Here is a 21,125-nt window from a genome sequence, read left to right on the forward strand (position 1 = left end):
GATAAAGAAGCAGAGGTGTCAAGCCGCTTCCGTAACAGGAAAAACGCAAATCAGTAGCAATTTATTCAAAAGTGCATACGAGTATTTTGCATATACCCTGTTTCATTCGAGTATATTTATGGCGAGATAAAAATGAGATAATGATAACAAACAAGGTATAAATCCATCGAAGTGAAAGATTGCAAATTCTCGACTAACCTGCGTTTTAATGAGCATCCAGCGACTCGCTTTAGAATCGTACGCATTCAATGAAAACGTATATAACGTATTTTATTTTAAAACTTTTTATAAAAGCAAATCGATGGTGGATGGATACCACCCACTTAGCAGACTGCCGCCAAACAGTTATAATTTGCATTGCTCTGTTCTGATTTGAATGAGCCACTGTAATAACAATCATAACATCTTAGATACCAAAGTTAATAATTAATTGTGTAAGTAATTATCATGGTCGAAAGTTTGGTGGCGCATCGGTGATGTAAGCGATGATTAACATTTCTTACAATGCCATGGGCGATGGTGACTACTTACCATCAGGTGGCCCATATGCTCATCCCCCTTCCTATTCTAAAAAAAAAAGTTCACCATCAAGTGACCTATTTAATTGCTTTCTCAAATTATACGTATATATATCTGTAGCTGACTTAAACCCATTTATTCTAAATAACTTTTCTTTCCGGGAGAAACACATGTTCAACGTTATTTGTAGCTTAGAAATAAAGAACTATTTTTTTTATTTCGTTACAAATACCTCTCTAGACTTTGATTGGCATATCGGATATTCTTCTAAATTTAAATATAATGAACAAAACAGACACAATGACACGCGGACTATTTGTAATATTGAAGATAATAGAAATGACATGACGGACGGCGGGAACATGAAGAGATAGATATAAATTATGTTTTAAGAGGAACAAGTTACTATGCCAAATATTTTAAGGAAATATTCACATGGCATTATGTATGTATATAATAAATAAATATTATAAATGAAAACATTTGAAATGAGAGCTGGTTTATTTTTCGCTCAGTTAATCAGTATTACGATTTAATGGCGTTAAAGCTGCTAGCATTCTTGCCACCGCTGCACACGGTCGTGATTTGTAAAGTAGCTATTATTTTTACTTGTATATATTTCTGGCCTTTATTTTAATAAGCAATTTTTAATTATGTCTATCCTAATGAAATAAAAATTATATAAAAAGTGTTTTTGGATCTCCTCCACTCAAACGCAAATATTTAAACGTCAAAATCGATTGTAATATTTATGGTGACAAAGCCGTTGCTGAGAGAGACCCAAGGCGCCTCAAGCTCCCTGCTCTCGCCTTCTCCATTCAGTCAAGGCCAGTTCTTCAGGTTATATTAGTCTTATAAGTCAAGGAATAACAAATTAGGTATTTTTAAATTATTATATTACACTAATTGTCGATCAATCATTTCTTATGTAGATTATAATTTCCATGAATATATGAGTTCAATATTAATTGAAAATATATTATATTTAACTATTTATTTAACAAAAGACAACATTTTTTTTTATTTGGCATTTACGAATAGATATTATTCTGGATACAGAGATATGGGTTATAATATAAAAGTATATAGCACCCGAAATTATAAATGAGAGCATAAGTAAACGTTTGTTGCAAACATAGCGGACGCAACCCGCAGTTCGCGAACGGAAGGGTAATATACCAACACTACAGTTTTGGAACAAAACCTATTACCCTCAGAACCCTTCTACTAACTGACGTCAGCCCTGCAAACAACATACGCCATGGGTGGTAATATAAAAAGGTAGTTTGTGAACAAGTGCATTACCCCCGTTGGCTGCGAGGTATTAATCGACTTTTTATCTTGAAAGGTATTTTCGGAATACTTAATTTATTTGTTTTTACGATGCTTGAGATCGCTAACCGAAATTTTACTTCAAACATTTATTGAAAAAATCCTGGAGAATTTTGGTTATAATTTAAACTTTTTTTTTGGTTTTCAGAAGACTTACACAAGTAAGGGTCACGAACACTTAAAAAGGTTTAGCTTAATTTAAATTTTAAAAAGGTAAGTCTCTCAGTAGAGAATTAGGATCGCTAATAAAATTCAATTATAATATTTTACAAAACGTGCTTGCTGTTATAAACTTAACATTTTATAATCTAAAATAACTTTTTCCACTTTGTTAAAATTAGTATTAAAAAATATGCAAAATACTTAAATAAAAGCTATCAGCATTTGTAACAACCACTAAGAGGAAGTTTTCGTTTACGGCATGAAAATAAGGTAAAATATTATTGATCGGCATATACGTACATATTTAATTCTAAAATAAAGTTTATTTAAGCTATTAATTTAAAAACCGAGCTAACTGATGGTTTAAACTCGATTATAATACATGTACATATTATATAAATAATATATATCGCGAAAGCTTAAACCGTTTAAATTAATTTCCCATTTAAAAAAAGCTTCAATTACACGAACTATATTAGTCTAAACGGTATAGTAATCTCGATATGAAAACGAACGAAACTGTCCATTACTAAACGTCTAGAATCTAAACATGTGTCTTCCGGCATTTGCGATTCATATTATTCATATTAGTGAGCGCTACTTTCATGACGGTTTTGACAAGTATATTCTATAGTAGGTATTGGATAGCAAAAGTATAAGCGTCAGTAATGATACACCGATTGGTAACAATAGGATTTATTCGGTCACTGGACAGCTACGTCAGACTTGATCCTTTGTGGCGGGTAAGCTGACTGAGGATCATACTATTGTTGATTGTATTTGATATCATTTATGAAGCCGTAGAAACTCAACTTGTAGGATCTACTGGTTATTTGAAAATCATGGCAATACAGAATTGATTTTAATTGGTTTTAGCAACGAATAAGACTACATAACCTTTTGCTGTTCAGATTCTATCAAAATATTCAACGAATTAGGTTTTTTTATGCGGTGTCGTTTGATGGTATATCACATCGTTCAACTCGAGGTGCCAAAAAATAGTTTAAATATAAAATCAACCTAAATTAATTACGTAAAATAGGAGTTTACGAATTTATTAATCATCAATATTTATAAATAAATACAAGAAGGAATGAAGTAACCGTACCTTTTACCTAATCTAGCGATAAAGATATGGATTGTCATTGATATATGACAGATATATTTGTATTAGACCCGCTCAGGATGAAACTCGAGCACATTGAAGTTTATCATCAGATGAAAAAAAAATCAACGGTGCTTGCTCGATTGCAAAAAGCTATCTCCGATAAGGAACAAAGCAATCTATCTACTGGACCATCAAAGAAAAAAAGAAATATTAAAATAATTACAAGTTTTGTATTTGCAATAACACAATCATTTGAAGACGATAGTTTTTAAATAGGTCTCGATATACCGGATTTCATTTGGGTCAGTATTGTTCGGACTCCTATTATTGTTTGCGGACAACGAGGACCTATTGTTCTCTCGTAATCTAAACGGTCTACGTAATCGAAATGTTATAGCTCTGATACGACTACAGCCAATGCTACTGGCTTCATATCCTTGATTATATACAGACTATATTTTGATACGGTATAAGAATGTATTATATTTTTTGTATTTCTTTTAAATCCTATTGTACCTTAGCATTTTACGAAGAAGTTAAAATATTTATTAAGTTAACATATTATTTAAACTATTGTTATAAACGATAATACATACGGTAAAGCAGGAAAATATAAACCAAATTATAAATAAAATTATTTCAATAACAATAAAGTAGACGATACTATAAAAATGGTAGAACGCGAAAAGACAAAGCTAATAGCTTTAACTGTGATTGAAGGTATATTAAAGACATCAATACGTCGGATCGAACAAAACCACATCGGATAGAGTGATTATTCGGTCGGTATTTATGGCCTCCCGATCAATCCCTTCCATATTAACAATTGGCGTCATTTAGTGAATGTTAGTATCGATATTAAAAGACGTGGGAATAAATATCATTAGGAACCATGGCTAATAGTAACTGTTATCATTTTAAAAGTACATTTTGCTATTGATAAAGTCATTAGTATTAATTACTTTTTCACTATTGATACTACTAAAATGAATACAATGCCTGCTAATATTTTAATATAAATATAAAGTGTGACTTCTGGTTTTTCTTTATTTCATGCTGTAAAGGAAAAAAATAATTAACGTGATTGATTTGCGTTTTCATAATATTTTATATTTGTGTCGTCTCGTTGGTCTAGTAGCTTTTTAATAAGACTACACATTCCAAGATCCAAGTTCGCATCCAAGGCCAGTTAAACTAACTGATTTTTACGTCAACGTATTTTCAGTAGCATCACGGGGTTAGAGAATTGTCAGTGTTATAGAAGAATGCCTCGGAAAGCACGCGAAATCATACACGTGTGTTTGCGCATATACTTGTGCACTTTCACATCTCCCACGCACATAGTCTTAAAGATTGACCATGGTTTAAATTATGTGAATAGGATTATGCTTATTATTACTATATCCCTTAAGCTAAAAGACTATATCGATTAATTTTATATTTTGGGTAGTTCATATTCTGATATCAGCAACCGTTGATCTTAGTAATTATTCTTCCTTTATTTCTGGCAGCGAAGATCCACCCCGATCCGCAATTTATCATCATAACCATATCATTAAACATAACGATAAATTTGATCCAATTTAATCCAAAACCTCTCCCCGACCTTATTAAGCACCTAACACAAGAAACGAAAAAGATAATAAACGAATAAATAGACAAAAAAAACTCGATCGTAAATCGACGAACGATGCGAGGCATAATATTTGCAAATTGCGACTGTGTACCGTCGGTCCGTCGGCCCTTAAACTTTTTCTTCCAAACTTGTTCGTACGAGATAAATTACAATGAAATACTTTCAACAGGAGTGAAATAAATTTTAACACTTGACATTTACTTTTCGGGTTAGAACGAAATGCAAGTGGTAAGACTCAGATTTTGACCATCACTGAATTCATTTCTGATGTTCGCTCCGTCCGGCGTCCGTTGCAAAAAATGATATATTTTCGATGTGATACATTAATGTTTCATCTCGTCGATCCCACTCATGTTTTATGGATTTATTATATTTACAAAGCAGAGTTTTTAATGCGGATAGTGGTTATTATATTTCACGTTTCCTCAAGTAGCACTGTGGTAAATAATATTTTTATTGCTTGTTCGATTACTTTTCGAGGAATAACATTATTTAAATCATATTAATAATAACGGTTGTCAAAATAAAATTGCGAAAGTGAGATTGTTTGTTATGCTTTCACGTCTTAACTACACAGCTAGCCACTGAGCTAATAGTAATAAATGAAAACATGATACTTAATGGAACGATTATTTTGGAAACATTAAAAGCAATTACTAATCACTTCGCTGGCCATTCAAATAATACTGGCTAAACAACAAGCATATTCAATTAACCACAACAAGACCCTGGTAATAAGATGATCGCCGAGTTCCATGACATCACTCGAGATGACGACACAGTTTATTAGAAATGGTTTATGCCTGATACCATTTAATAAGTACCTACACAGAAAAATAGTATTCTTAATATTTTATTTATAATAGAAATAAATATATTAAATAATAATATATTCTTATTGCTGCGACAGCCAAAGTATGCAACATTGACAAAACTTAATGGTTATATTGACCTCTGCTGATATACACTCTGAATTTAACGCCAACTTTTATGAACTTCGGACTTGAATGAATGAATTCAATGAACTTTTCATTAGTTTACGAGAACTGTTTCGTATCCCAAGATTTAAAATATTGATTTTGACCCACAGTATAAGCTATCACCATAATTGTATAGGTTTGAAAAAAATATTTGAAGTGCACTAAAAACTATAAAATGTACGGTAATAGATTTATATTTATAACAATTATATGGAATCTATAAATGATCTCAAGTGACAATGGCTATATGTTTTACTTTTTAATTCGTGTTGTCTAATTTTGACATCATTGTAATTAGTTCTATATAATATTAATTAACTTGGTTCATATAATACGAGTTAATATTCCACACGCGTGGCTGCCGCTTAATTTTGTAAACAATTACCCGATAACACTCATGCGCCACCCATCGTATCGTACGTTAATGGTAACTTGCCAGAAACCTTCACGTAAGTGCCAATAATAACTGAAATGTTTCAATTCAATCTCATTAATTATATATGAACCAATGCAATATGAACAAAAACAAGCAATTATATATATATATATGTATACAAGTACATAATATAACGCTTGTCACGTAAATAGTTTAAAGTTGGCGAAACTCTGAAGCGCAGCTAAAGTAGCTGATAATATTATATATTCTAAAATCGCTGCATCTTCTGATATGAAATGTGTATGTACATATATCGGCTTAGTAGTTTTTGTCAGTAAGGAAATAAAAAATACATCTCCTTATTTTTACATAAAACATATTATTTTTAAACTTACTGTTCTATGACTAGCGATAACACAGTTGGCTTTTTACGTACAAGTGTCTCATATTGTTACACGGGATTTTAATATTTATTACGTTCAAAGAAATGTCACAATACCATGGCAATATTATAGAGGTTTAACTATCGCTTGTTTTTGTAATTAGTAAGGATAATGATATCTAACTGAATAAACGTATATTTAAAAAATATGTGTGTATAATTATAATTCAGTTAAATGTTTTATCAACGAGTGTATTTATAAGTCGTACTTGAACTGGAAACACATTATCATAATTATGTATTTATAAATACATATTTGTCAAGACTTTACAATACTTCAGAATTTGTGATTATAATTCATCTCGTGCTTAACGGTGAAGGAAAATATCGTGAGGTAGGTATCTTGCCAGATATATAGAGATATCTGCATGTGTCTAATTTCACTGAAATTCTGTCACATGAGTATTCCGCATTGGAGCAGTATGGTGGAATAAGATCCAAAACTTCTCCTCAAAAAGGGAGAGGAGGCCTTAAGCCAGCAGTGGGACATTCACAGGCTGTTACTGTTACAATACTTCGGCTAAGTAGTTAGCTTGTTTCTTAAGGGAACACAGAAGCCCAAAGACGCAGGATTGGCGAATTTGTTTAGACATCGTCGGCCTTGTCGTGGTTTCCTCTGTGGAGCTATTAACACACATATATTAACGATTAGTCATAATTTTGGCTCTTTAGAACAATTTTTTTATCGGTAGCTAAAGCAAAGATTGAAGAGCGGCTTATAATTTATTTATACGTAACAATGGTACATACATACACAATTAAATATTGGAATGTACATTGTTGAAAAAGATCATCACTTCAAGAGAACCTTTACGTGGAGAAGTATTGTAATAGAGCTTTGAAGGGATAATTATTCATATTTTCCATCCTGTGTTTAAAGTATCAGCAGATACTATAAGCTGCTGTAAGCACCTTTCATGTTTTTAATTTGTGTTTATAATTTTTTTCATAGTCGATGGTGAAGAAAAACGTCGTGGCAAACATGCATGTGTCGGATGAAATAATGGCCGCATGTTTGGTTTAATCACACCAACCTTTCTTTTTAAATCAAAAGGTTTTTCGTCCAGCAGAAGTATAATAAATTAATCTCAAGAAAATGGTTGCCCGAATTTGAACCTTTGAATCGAATATCTTCAATTAAAATCACGACTGTATTGGTTTTCAATAACAGCTGCAAATATATCAAACAAAAATTTTATTATATGTAAATATCTGTGGCATTTGACTATATCAAAAACTGTTCGGAAAGGTATCTATTTACTTGACAGAGCGAGACAAATCATAATAAAAGAACCAACCACACGCTTCAAGACTGCTCATATAAATATAATTTGCATAAATTGCAGCATCAAATTTTATAGCGAGACGTTATAACAAAATACCAATAGAAATATTCAAATTAATATCTCCGCAATTGCAATAACAAATTCCTAAAGGTTCCCTAAAGCCTATAAAGATTGTTAGTATCGATTTTAAGCGTCGATTCAATATCTCGATGTGAAATCAACTATCATTCGATCGAGTTGAGGTCCTCGCCTCGCCATTACCGAAGCTTGTATCGATTTTAAAAATAAAAACGTTATTACCTAATCACCGATTTTATCTGTACTTTGACCGAAACGAATCAAATTAATAATAAAAAAACAATATTGTCGATTAATTTCGTAATAATATTACAGTCTTAGTTTTCACTTTTTTATTAATTATTCGTCCCGAATATTGTAATTACCAAAAGAAGTTTTAAAGGGCCTTTAATCTTTTTGGAAGGCGATAAAATAATATTTGACGGCTCCAATATTTATCGGCGTAACGAAACGAAATTCGAAAACAAGTAATTTATACTTACGTAAGCCAATCGACAGGCCAATTTAGTGTCATAGTTGAATAAAGGGCTTTCTAAACTGTTGCCCTACGTAATAACTTTCTTCATATTCAATTCAATCTTTGCTGACTTTTATTCTTATATAAGTCAAATAGTTACTGTATTTCTCCATCTCTCCTCTTCTATGTATGTCTTGGTTACTCATGTAAGGACAACTTAGTTGAAGTGATTTTTACTCTTTCGTGAAATGACTAGCGAACAATTCAGGTACCTTTGTAAAGTGTATTAGAATCGATACCGATACAGTACCGGATATATTTATCCGGTTCTTCAATGTACGACGGAATATCCTTTAGAATGAATTTAATCAATTTATTTTCACTAACATCAATTACGCTTTTCCTTTAATTAATGCGGCGTAAATGTGTCTAGGATAGTTTATGTAAATATAAGCCGTTCAACAATCGGTAAACAATTAACGCGCCTACTTGGAAATCGATCATGAAACTATCGACATGTTTAACATCGTAATGACGGAATATTTACCGAGAACACGTCGAAACGCGTAATCGTTACAATAGCACTGTCACGACTTAAAATTTACATACATTAGTAATTAATTAAGATGAGATCAAATCGAAATACATTTGAATAATCATTGGCAATTTATTTTACTTGAGTTTTAGATATTAATGCAATCCACTGTAAATTTGCAAATACAGGTCAAAGGAATCATTAAAAAAAAAACGATTTGAATTGTTCATTTGCATATGTATTTCAAAGCATACTATAAAAAATAAAACACGTTACTCATCAACTAGTTCATCTACAAATAATCATATGAATCTGGATGTAATTATCTATATGAGTATGTATTTACAAAAAGAAAAGTAGTATATGTAGTATATTAGTTGTCTGGTTTCCATTGTACAAGCTCTGCTTAGTTTGGGATCAGATGGCCGTGTGTTAATAATGTACCAGGATATTATTTATTATTATTTTTATCTATAATTCGTTTCATATTGTTCTTTGATTTATTTAGTAACACTCTAGATAAGACTTTAAATTCAGCTTTTAAATAATTTAAAACGGGACACTTTATTTTAAAACAATGATTTATTGTGGTGTGAAAATGTTCGAGCGAGTAAAAAGTTCGTACCGAAAACAACGACCGCTAATGCGAATGGTTGAAGACTTTCTCAACCATTCGGGGTCATTTTAAGCTTACTTAGAACGCGGGAATATAAACCGATTATTGCGGGTTCAAACTCAGGCAAGCACCAGTGGAGTTGAAGCCTGAATACACTGGTGGTAGGGTTTTGTGCAAGCTCGTTTGGGTAGGTACTATCCACTCATCAGATATTCTACCGCAAAACAGCAGTACTTGGTATTGTTGTGTTCCGGTCTGAGTGAGCCAATGTAATTACAGGTACAGGGGACATAACATCTTAGTTCCCAAGGTTGAAGGCGCATTGAGGATGAAAACGATGGTTAACATTTCTTTTTTTATTTACATTAGAAGTTGGTGACCACTTACCATCAGGTGGCCCATATGCTCGTCCGACTATTTATTCTATAAAAATATTCCAATTTTTATACATATATGCATAAATGTTAACATATCACACTTTATACAGTATCAATGTTACTAGTGTCTGCGTACTTAATTTAAAAAAAATGTCTCAAACACTGAAAGCCTATCAAATGTATTGTATACGATCGTTAAGAAGCGACATGGCGGCGACGCTGTCCATAGTTGGTAAACGCAATAACATTGTCTAGCATAATTTTTATAGATGCCGTGGGAATGGTACTCGAACATAAAATGTGATGTCATCGAGAATTCCGATAGCAATAACATAAACGATCGACGAGACGCGTTTTTATTTATCTTATCTATAACAAGCGTTTGTTTATAACTTTCTTTGCGTTTATTTATTGATTTTTCATGCATATTGTTAAAATCTTATATTAACTATATTAAAAGATTCAAGCTAATAATTATTATAATTGCTGACCACAGTTTTTTACAGATAAAATAAAATTTCTTATCTATCTTTATGTATAAAAGAATAACTAACTGATATATTAACGCACAGCCCATGCTACTGGGACTAAAACCATGAAAATTGAATTGAATGAAACTTTTTTTTATATATATATATTCGCCGGGAGGGCAAATGACTCTACTCCACCTGATGTTAAGTGGTAGTAGAGTCCAAACGCGACGACGGCCAGTACAGACGGAAAAAACGTTCTGCACTAGCCGCCTTCGCCTTGCCGGCCCGCAAGATGCCTCTTCACGCCTCGTTTGAAGGAACCCGGGTTGTAAGAGGAGGGGAACACGTGAGCTGGTAAGGAATTCAATTTTTTGGAAGTGCGACAAAGAAAGGAGTTGCCAAATTTGCAGTTCTTCGAGAGTTTACAGCCGAGATTAATTATAAACTAATGGTCCTTACAATTGTATGGGGTCATATTGGTACACTTCTTCTGCTCGGTCGTTTATTTCATTGTTGAAGGTCGTGTCCACTCTTATCTAGGGTCTGGGTCACGATCTCTGTGAATTTTCTCCAGTCCTTCCTGTCCTCAGCATTCCTCGGGGCTGTGGTCGCTTGGAGACCAGTGAGTTTGGTAACTTGGTCCGACCACCGTGTGGGGCAGCGGCCACTTGGTCTTTTCCCCTCTTGGTACACACATTATCATTATATTAAGTTAGTAATATAAGCAACGAAATTAAAATGCAAATAGCATTTGTTTTGTATGTTTTTTAATACATCCACCTTTTGCGTCCTCACCTTTTTGATGTATGTATTATATGAATCCATCTTTTACAATTTTATAATAAATTAAATTAATTACATTTATTTATAAAGTGTATTTATGATTTACTTCACGCTTAGCGGTGAAGAAAGAATAGTGGAGAACCAGAATATATCGACCTAAATCTTTTCAAGAAAAGAGAGTGCTTTAGCCCAGCAGTGGGGCATAAACCGGATGTTACTTAAATTTTTTTTTTTAATTGTTGATTGATTGTGTGATACCATGATAATGAAAAAAAAAATATATCAGCATTTCTTTGTTTTTTTTTCGTATGCTTTCCTGTACTATTCATCTCGTTTAGTTAAAACTTTTGCTGTTGGCACTTGCGTGACGGTTTTTGTCGTAGACATCAACTTAATATGATGGACGTATTAAAGAAGCATTGCAAAGCTTATACAGCTATATATAAATAAAAAAAAATGTTTCCGTCACGGGACGCCCGGCAGATGTTAACACAAATTGTTGGTTATTGAAAGAATATAATTATACATTAAGGAAAACCAACAAATAATAACATACATTTTTATTGATAAAATAAATATATAATGTTTTTTTAATTGTGGTTGTAAATAATAATATATAGCAACAAAGTATATATCATGCAAGGCACGCACACACGAGAGTAGAGAGCGGCACGACACGTGTCGGTCTAACCTCATGCGCGCCAAAACCTATCCTTACTAATATGATACATGCAAAGGTGAGTTTGTCTGTTTGTGACACATTCACTTTTTTATATAGAATAGGTAGGCGGATGAGCATATCGCCCGCCTGTGTGGGGTAAGGCGTTAGACACCCTGTCTCCTTTTCTGCACTTTGGTAACGTGTATGAAAAAAATCATGATGATCGATTGAGTAGTTAAAACGTGAAAACGTAACAAGCAAACACACATTAACATTTATAATTTTAGTAAGATACGTTGATGATAACAGAAACCATTGAGTTGAAAAAAACAATCGGAAAAATGGATTAGGAACGCACAAAGAAAATAAACATTCATTTTTACAAATATTTGTTATTTGAATTTAAATATTTGTTCAATGAAAATATTTTGTAAAAATATAAATTGTACTCGTGCTACGACGCGGTGCGGGATATACGCCTATATATACTAAATAATTAACGGAACGAAACGAAAAAAAAAAACAATTACTCGAAAAATGGCACAGACATTTTTTTATAGAATAGTTAGGCGAATGAGTATATGGGCCACCTGATGGTAAGTGGTCACCAACGCCAACGGACATTGGCGTTGTAAGAAATGTTAACCATCACTTACATCGCCAATGCGCCAGCAACCTGGGGAACTAAGATGTTATGTCCCTTGTTTTTTTTTTTTTATAGAATAGCAAAGTGGACGAGCATATGGGCCACCTGATAGTAAGTGGTCACCAAACGCCCTTAGACATTGGCATTGTAAGAAATGTCAACCATCGCTTATAGCCAATGCGCCACCAACCTACGGAACTAAGATTTTATGTCCCTTGTGCCTGTAATTACACTGGATCACTCACCCTTCAAACCGGAACACAACAATATCAAGTATTGCTGTTTTGCGGTAGAATATCTGATGAGTGGGTGGTACCTACCCAGACGAGCTTGCACAAAGCCCTACCACCAGTAACTTGTTGTCGTGCCTGTAACTACACTGGCTCACTCAACCTTCAAACCGGAACACAGCAATGCAAAACTGCTGTTTGCGGTAGAATATCTGATGAGTGGGTGGTACCTACCCAAACGAGCTTGCAAAAAGCCCTATTATAAAAATTTTCATACACGTTGTCAGGTGTACTAAAAAGTACATAGTGTACTTAACACCCCCTTGGCCGCGGGGTTTTACATAAATGTAAAACAATTTAGACTTTACAAGTATATTCATAGAAAAAGTTTTTATACAATATGAGTAGTCAATATATTATATAGTAAGCAGGAATCTCCGATCCTTTCAAGGTTTTTTTTTAAATCGTGCTAAGCCCGTAACTCTGTTCTATTATGGAGTCACGAGTTCACACTTAAATGTGTCTCAGATATTCAACAAAAACAGATAACGTAATAAGAACATAATATAGATTTATTTGTCCGTCTGGGAATTTGCCACCTAACGGCAGTTCTTAGTATAGGCGTATGAGTGAGTCAGTGTAATTATAGGCATAGACATAACTCAGATAACATGGTAACTGCATCACGTCGCCTATTCTTGTCTAACCAACAATAGAATCAGTAGTTAGTGTATTGCGAGAGCATGTTCTCGAGAGATTTATTTATTTATTTTAAAATAAAACATCTAGTCAAGTTAAATGATTCCCACCGCTGGGACTAGAAGGTTCGGTGCAAAATTTTATACGACAAATCAGACAAAGAAATCCTGACCAATAATTGTAAATTTAAAAGTGAGTTTATTTGTTGTTACGCTGTCACGTCTCAACTGATCAACCTTTGAACATTGAAGTTATCACCCGTTATCAGGGGTACAGAAAAAGACAACGAGTGCCAAACCGGGAATGGGGGGGGGGGCCTGATTTGGTACCCCATGGTTCTATCAATTCCATAATTGTGACCTTGGTTTGCTGGTTTTAGTATAGCGTGATCCATGTATTATACCCAAAAAGCGTTCATCGCTATAAATGAGGTATGAAGTCATTATAAGCTAAAGATTAAACACTGCTATTTACAGTAGTTTTTGCATTAAATGATTTAAAATAAATAGGTATTTATCGCAAACGTTATTTCCTTTGATAATTGCAATAAGTAATATCTATAAATAAATAATGTTTGCCTGTTTGAGTTATATTTTGCAGCGAGATTTTACCGCCTGATATTTACCTGCTTTATTAAAAAAAAAAAAAAAACGGGGATGAAAGAGGATGATTACCAAATGAATTGATAAGGAATTTTTATTCAATATGAGTTGCGATGACTTTTTTATATTTATCAAATCATAGAAGTATTGAAAATACATACATATAATATATATTTTGTATCCTCATTATTGGGATGAAAATAGTCGTGTTCAAGTATGTGAAAGTATTCATACAAATATTCCTCAATTTGAAACATGATTGGACGTTTTTCTGAGCACCCTCGTACGTTCAGACACTCGACTCTTCGACAATGTTTTATGTAAGTATAGCAATTATTATTTTTTGCTCAATTTTATTTTCCACGTGAAAAAAAAAAGAAAAAATATTCTAGGGATCAACTGGTAAAATGCTCTCAACCGACGACTTTGTTTGATCACGTTTACCATAATTAACAATTATAATTGCATTTTTTTATAAGCAATTGTCTGTTACAAACAGCTTAAAAAAGGCAACAATAACTCGTGTTAAAAAATTTCAAATCAATCGGCCGAACGATGTATGAACGCATTGTAAAACGTGCCAAAACAAACTTTATTACTTTTATATAAGGTTGATGATCGTAAACCATCAATTGATACTAAGAACTTCGCCGACGTCACTTTAAAGATCAGTCACAAGATGTACGTAATGCGAGTTTTTTTACTTATTCGATAGCGTTTACGTTAAATGCGATTTGTGTGGATTTCTGATTATTGCCACTAGACGGCGCTGTTTTCATTTCATACAAATCGACCGTAAGCGCTATCGAATTAGTATATTCTTAAGTAGTAAATAAAAAACTCGCACTGGACACACCGTCGGACTTGACGAGTGACGTAGTCGATTGGTCGAATGCCTTTATCTCCTTACTCTGTCAACCAATCGACTGACGATTAACTTAGATAAGTGGAGATAGACAATTGTCACTTGCACTTTGTTTAACCCTCTAGGTAGTTAACTGCTTTTGTCCGATTGAAACGCAGCATGAGTGCCAACCTACGTGTTTAATAGTTGAACAAGAACTGGCTGAACAGTAAACTATAATTAATACCAAAGATGAAAAATTTTGAATTTGGAAAGATTTATGCGACTGATGAACAACATACGCGTCCTCCGCATCGTAGGGAGACATATTGGAGTACATACATGTAAGGAGTAATATTTGTATTGGAAATAAACAATTATTAAATTAAAATAAAAAAAAAACTTAATAAAACTTAATAAATAAAAGTTTTAAATATTAAACTTATTTAATGTCGTTCAAATCACGCGATAGCTAGTAATGTGTTTTTAGCTAATGTCATATCCACTATCTCGCTCAAGAATTAGAGTTTGGTGGAATAAAGTTTAAACTATTTATTTAACAAAACCGTAGCGATAGAACAGCGACTCAACATATGTATATTATATGTATATTGTGTTCCGGTTTGAAGGGTGGGTGAGCCAGTGTAATTACAGGCACAAGGGACATAAAATCTTAGTTCCCAAGGTTGGTGGCGCATTGGCTATAAGCGATGGTTGACATTTCTTACAATGCCAATGTCTAAGGGCGTTTGGTGACCACTTACCATCAGGTGGCCAATATGCTCGTCCACCTTCCTATTCTATAAAAAAAAAATATAAATTCATGATAACAAAGTTTGTTATATGCTAGTCAAGCCAAAATAACTAAGCCTTTTAGATATGAATATCTAAAGCCCGATGCGTTGTCTTATCGTACATATATATGACACTTATGTGAATATTTTTTAATAAAAACTTCGAACAAAACACGGTTACAGTACACACTTTACTTCGTCCAACTTTTTACCATCGAAAATAATTACTATGTCATACTTTTTGCATCATTGGCAAGTTTTATACAGAATATATAATTTTAACAATTACGAGTTTCGGAAACTTACGAGTAAAGGAAAAAAAACGGCGAATGGATTAATGCTTAAAAAAGTAATTACATCTGTTTCTCGCTTAATTTTATTATAAATATAAATATTTTAATTTTATAAAGTATTTATATTCAAGCAATCATTATTACGTTTTTAATATAATGAATATGTTTAAAGAAAATGTTATTTTAAATACAAATATTGAGCCGGTTGGCGTGGTTGGTTTTGGGTTCGACTGGGTTCGATGTCTCAGGAAAGACATTTGTGTGCATGAACATGTCTGTTTGTCTTGAGTCTAGGTGTAATTATTTATATAAATATGTAATAACAAAAGAAAAGTAGTATATCAGTTGTCTGGTTTCCATATTACAAGCTTAATTTGGGATCAGATGGCCGTGTATGAATAATGTCCTAGGATATTATTATTAAATACGTTAACTTATTTATACGTAGTTTATTCATGAGTACTGATGTCAATGAGCGTTAAGCAAGGTTTGGAGGGGACTAATTCTTATAATCTATAATAATATCGATACGTTCCCGATTCAATTCCAATTAAACTTTGACTATTATATTTATTCTTATCGAAACCGAAACGATATGATGTTTACATATACGGTTGTGTCGAAACTAAACTTAACTTTTATACCAAGAAACGATAATTAAATTAAAGACAACGATCACGCTTCGATTCGATAGCGATAAAGTGACAATTTGTTAGTAGAATTGGCAACAAACAAATTCACTTTCACATATATAATTTTAGAAAGATGCGTCGATGATAACCGAAACCATTGGCGGAAAAATAGATTAGGAACGCACAAAGAAAATAAACATTCATTTTTACGAATATTTGTTATTTGAATTTCAATATTTGTTCAATGAAAATATTTTGTAAAAATATAAATTGTACTCGTGCTACGACGCGGCGCGGGATACGTGTATACTAAATAATTAACGGAACGAAACAAGAAAAAAAACAATTATTCGAAAAACATTTTTTTTTTATAGAATATTCAGGCGAACGAGCATATGGGCCACCTAAAGGTAAGTGGTCCGGTAAGTGGTCACCAACGCCCATAGAAATCGGCATTGCAAGAAATGTTAACCATCGCTTACATCGCCAATGCGCCACCAACCTTGGGAACTATCCCTTATGCCTGTAATTATACTGGCTCACACACCCTTCAATGGGTGGTACTTACCCAGACGAGCTTGCCTAAAAACCTACCACCAGTACCGACATTAAGTCGGTACAAGAGATATTTATAAATAAAATAAAAATAACTACTATTCAAAATTTAGTACAAATTGCGAAACCTGTAATGTAAATTTAACATTGACCTATTAGCCCCAACTGAACAATCATTTATTTAAATCAAGAGAACATCAAACACCGACGAACAAGTCAAGGCCATTTTATTTAGTATGTTAAGAAAACAATTGACAAACTGAAACAAAAACCATTCACCGATGTACCAACGATTACTGTTTAAAAGGTGATTAGCAAAACGCGCGGCTTCACCAACGTGCAATATTAACTCAAAAAGATGCGGCTATTTCGAAATCACTTCGAATTAGAAAGACAATTCCTATTTATTTGTATATATGTATATATATGCATTGAGGTATAGATTAATTTAACATGCTGTCTCCTTTTTTCAAATGTCAAATCAATTATTGTAGAAAGAGATCAGAGAATCAGAGAATCAGCGTTTAACTGAATATTGACATACATGCAAGGCGGTTAGATTTTAGGTGTCTATGTAGGTAAGGGCCTTACAATAATTTACACTGTTCATTTTATGTACCAATTATTTTTTAATAAAATACGCAAATATTTTTCTAACTTTTCTATCAATTTTAAGTCTTATATGAAAAAAAAAATAGATAAGATTTATTACGCAACACAAAAATATATCGATGACTAGTTTTCGCCAGCGGGTCCGCTCGAGTGTTAGAGGGAGAGAGAAATCTGTTTAGTGGATAAATGCGAAAGCGCAACGGACAGACAGGCAGTCAAAGTTACGTTCGCATTTGTAACATTAAAGATAAAAACATGACATATAAATTAAGTTATTTAGTTGAATTTTATATTTCATTTGAGAAAAAGAGTAACTACTCGAGAATACTTTCTTGCCTTTTATATTCAATTTAATCTTGTTACTTGACTTGATTCAGAATTGCTTATAAGATCCTGCTTGAATAAAGTATTTTTTTATTTTTTCTACCATTCCGTTGAGAGTAAAGTGAAAGCAAGGATAAGATCTTAAAAATAATAATTACTTACTAAAATTTAAATATCATAAATGTGCCTTATATTATGAATGTATGTTTTGCGTGTTTGTCCATTAATAGAACGTTTGGAGGTTTTAAATGCGATAGAAAGTCGTATAAGAGTTCATAGAATTCCATTATGTCGAGGCCTAGGAGTCACTAGGAGTATGAGTTACGTTATGCGAAGCGAGTTTTATGCAATATAAAATCATGAACATATTCATGGAATAGTACATATCGTAAGAGTATATTATATATTTGCATTTGGTAGGATTTTGTACTGTCTGTCTGGGTAGGTGCCGCCCACCCAATACATATTCTACCGCAGAAATAATCAGTATTGTTGTGTTCCGGTTGCGAGAGTGAGCGAGCCAGTGAAACTTCAGACATAACACCCTAGTTTCAAAGGTTGGTGGTGCATTGGTGATGTAAGAAATGATGGGCGCGGTGGTGACCACTTACCATCAGGTGATACTATATATATATATATATATATATATATATAACTTCAAAATGACTTAACTTCAATAATTCCAGTGACGTACATTCCGAAGCACGAATGTCACACAGCTTACTCCGAGCTTCTAATAAAAATATCTATACAAAAAAAAAACCTAAAACTCATTTCAGTCTCACCCGTAATACGATCCCGTGACACCCGATTTGCAGCCGTATTAGCCAGAAACGCGACTTACGACGCGGTTACCGTATCGTTAAGTAAATAATGTTCAACTACGGTTAAACTATTTTTATAACCACTAGTAAAATGCAGTAGATTTTATCTATAATGGCATAAATTTATCGTTTCCTTTGCTATTGACTTTTATAGAAAAATGCATTAAAATAAAACTTATTATTATTCACAGCCGTCTGGTAACACCTTATTATATTTATGCAAGATTTAGTGACGTCATTAATGTGTTTCCTTTGCGTGATCATAAGTAATTTTAAAATAAATATACAAGGATACTTTATGTATAAATAATATATCATTTAGAATTATATCCTATTTAGTAATACAAATTTAAATATATAATGACTTTAAAACATAAATTCTACCGCAGTTTACGCGGTTCCATTAAAAGACGCAAACTATATATATATATACAATAAATTTTTACCCGACTACGGTGAAGCGAAAAGGTGTGCTATGATTTTGATAGGTCTGTACTCGTATGTATGTATATGTTCCTGCATAACTTCTAAATTTTTAATCATAAATGAGCTATTGTTGGAGGCGTTTTGATCGTTATGGTTAACGATTATGTGACGTCACATTAAATTATACTATGTATATAAATTAATTGATGGCGTATTGGGCATCAAATGAAAGTGCTCAATTAGCACATTTAAATAAGGTAACGATTCTATACAAAACACATATAGCAAAGACATTCAAAAGAAACTAAATGAAGCTGAAGTCTTTAGAGAAAGAAATCAAAATAGAAAACAAATAATCACAACACAACTAATGAAAACGACATCTTTCGCACACCGTGATTGAATGTAATGTTCTAGTTTTTTGACGCCTCCTCTTCTCTTAGATTTTTCCTTTAACTAAAATTGAATTTGAATAAAACTCTAAACATCAATAAAACGTGAATACGACCAGATTGAAATTATAATATTCTGGAAATATATATATATATATATATATATATATATATATATATATATATATAAGGAAATATTATAATATATATATATATATATATATATATATATATATATATAAGCTATTTTAATATTATATATGGAAAGAATAATTACATTAACGATAAGAGTTATTATCATACGTTTTTATCCAGTGACATGCATCGAATGTAAGTACTACTGCGCTCAAATAATAATTACACTGTAACATACTTTATCCCAAGACTTCGTCTGCGTATATTATAATTTACACCCCCCCCCACCCTATTTTAAATACAACAATTTGAAACGAGTCTTTTATTTAACGTAAAAATGATTAAGAAGTATTTTGTTATATAAAATATACCCCCGTAGTAATAAGTAACATCCGGTGATTTTCCACTAATGGACTAAGGCCTCCCCTCTCTTTGAGGAGTCGGTATAGAGTTTATTTCACCACGCTGCTAATATGCACGTTGCTGAATACACATGTAGTCAAAATTCTGTGAATTAGACACGCGCTGAATTATGAATAAACATAAATTAAGTACATGAATATTCAGTGGTACTTTCGTAGGTTCGAATCCGAGATCATCGGTTAATAGTCACGCGTTTTAACCACTATGCCATCGCAGCTTTTAATAATAGCAGGTACCGAGAAATGGTAAAATAATAATATACTTAATTCGTTGCTTGGTTTAATATATTATTACCCCATAGGGATTAAATTTCGATAAAAATATTAAATGAGTTTTTTTAAGCATATTTTATACAAATAACATGATGCTTTATAATATTATTATATACACTATTATATAACCCATAAACTAGCATATAAGTAAAAAGAATAATGATTTTTGAACCATATGGCTTTACAACACACATAGAAAGTTAGGTTTAATACACCCTTGAACCTTTACAATTGCGTCGTGAGATAGCAGCACTGAGCGCTATCTATCGACTGTATCACGGCGAGTGCTCTGAGGAATTATTCTCTCTAATTCCTGCTTCCCCCTTTCTTAAGTCCACGCGAGCTGGTTCTCGATGTCACCGCCTAACTGTGACATCAATTCCATCGCGCGCAAAGAAATTTGGCAACTCCTTTCTTTGTCGCACTACCAAAAAATGGAATTCCTTACCAGCTCACGTGTTCCCCTCCTCTTACAACCCGGGTTCCTTCAAACGAGGCGTGAAGAGGCATCTTGCGGGCCGGCAAGGCGGTGACGGCTAGTACAGAACATTCTTCCCGACTGTACTGGCCGTCGTCGCGTTTGGACTCTACTACCACTTAC

The 21,125-nt window shown here is 32.9% G+C and overlaps 1 protein-coding gene across 4 annotated transcripts in view; it reads right to left on the minus strand.

Moving 5' to 3' along the window:
• LOC126781296 (pseudouridylate synthase RPUSD2-like) overlaps positions 1–21,125 on the minus strand; it is a 424,481-nt gene that overhangs the window by 72,155 nt on the left and 331,201 nt on the right. The window lies entirely within an intron of this gene.

This window comes from Nymphalis io, chromosome 3 (assembly GCF_905147045.1).
Source record: "Nymphalis io chromosome 3, ilAglIoxx1.1, whole genome shotgun sequence".
NCBI classification, from domain to species: Eukaryota; Metazoa; Arthropoda; class Insecta; order Lepidoptera; family Nymphalidae; genus Nymphalis; species Nymphalis io.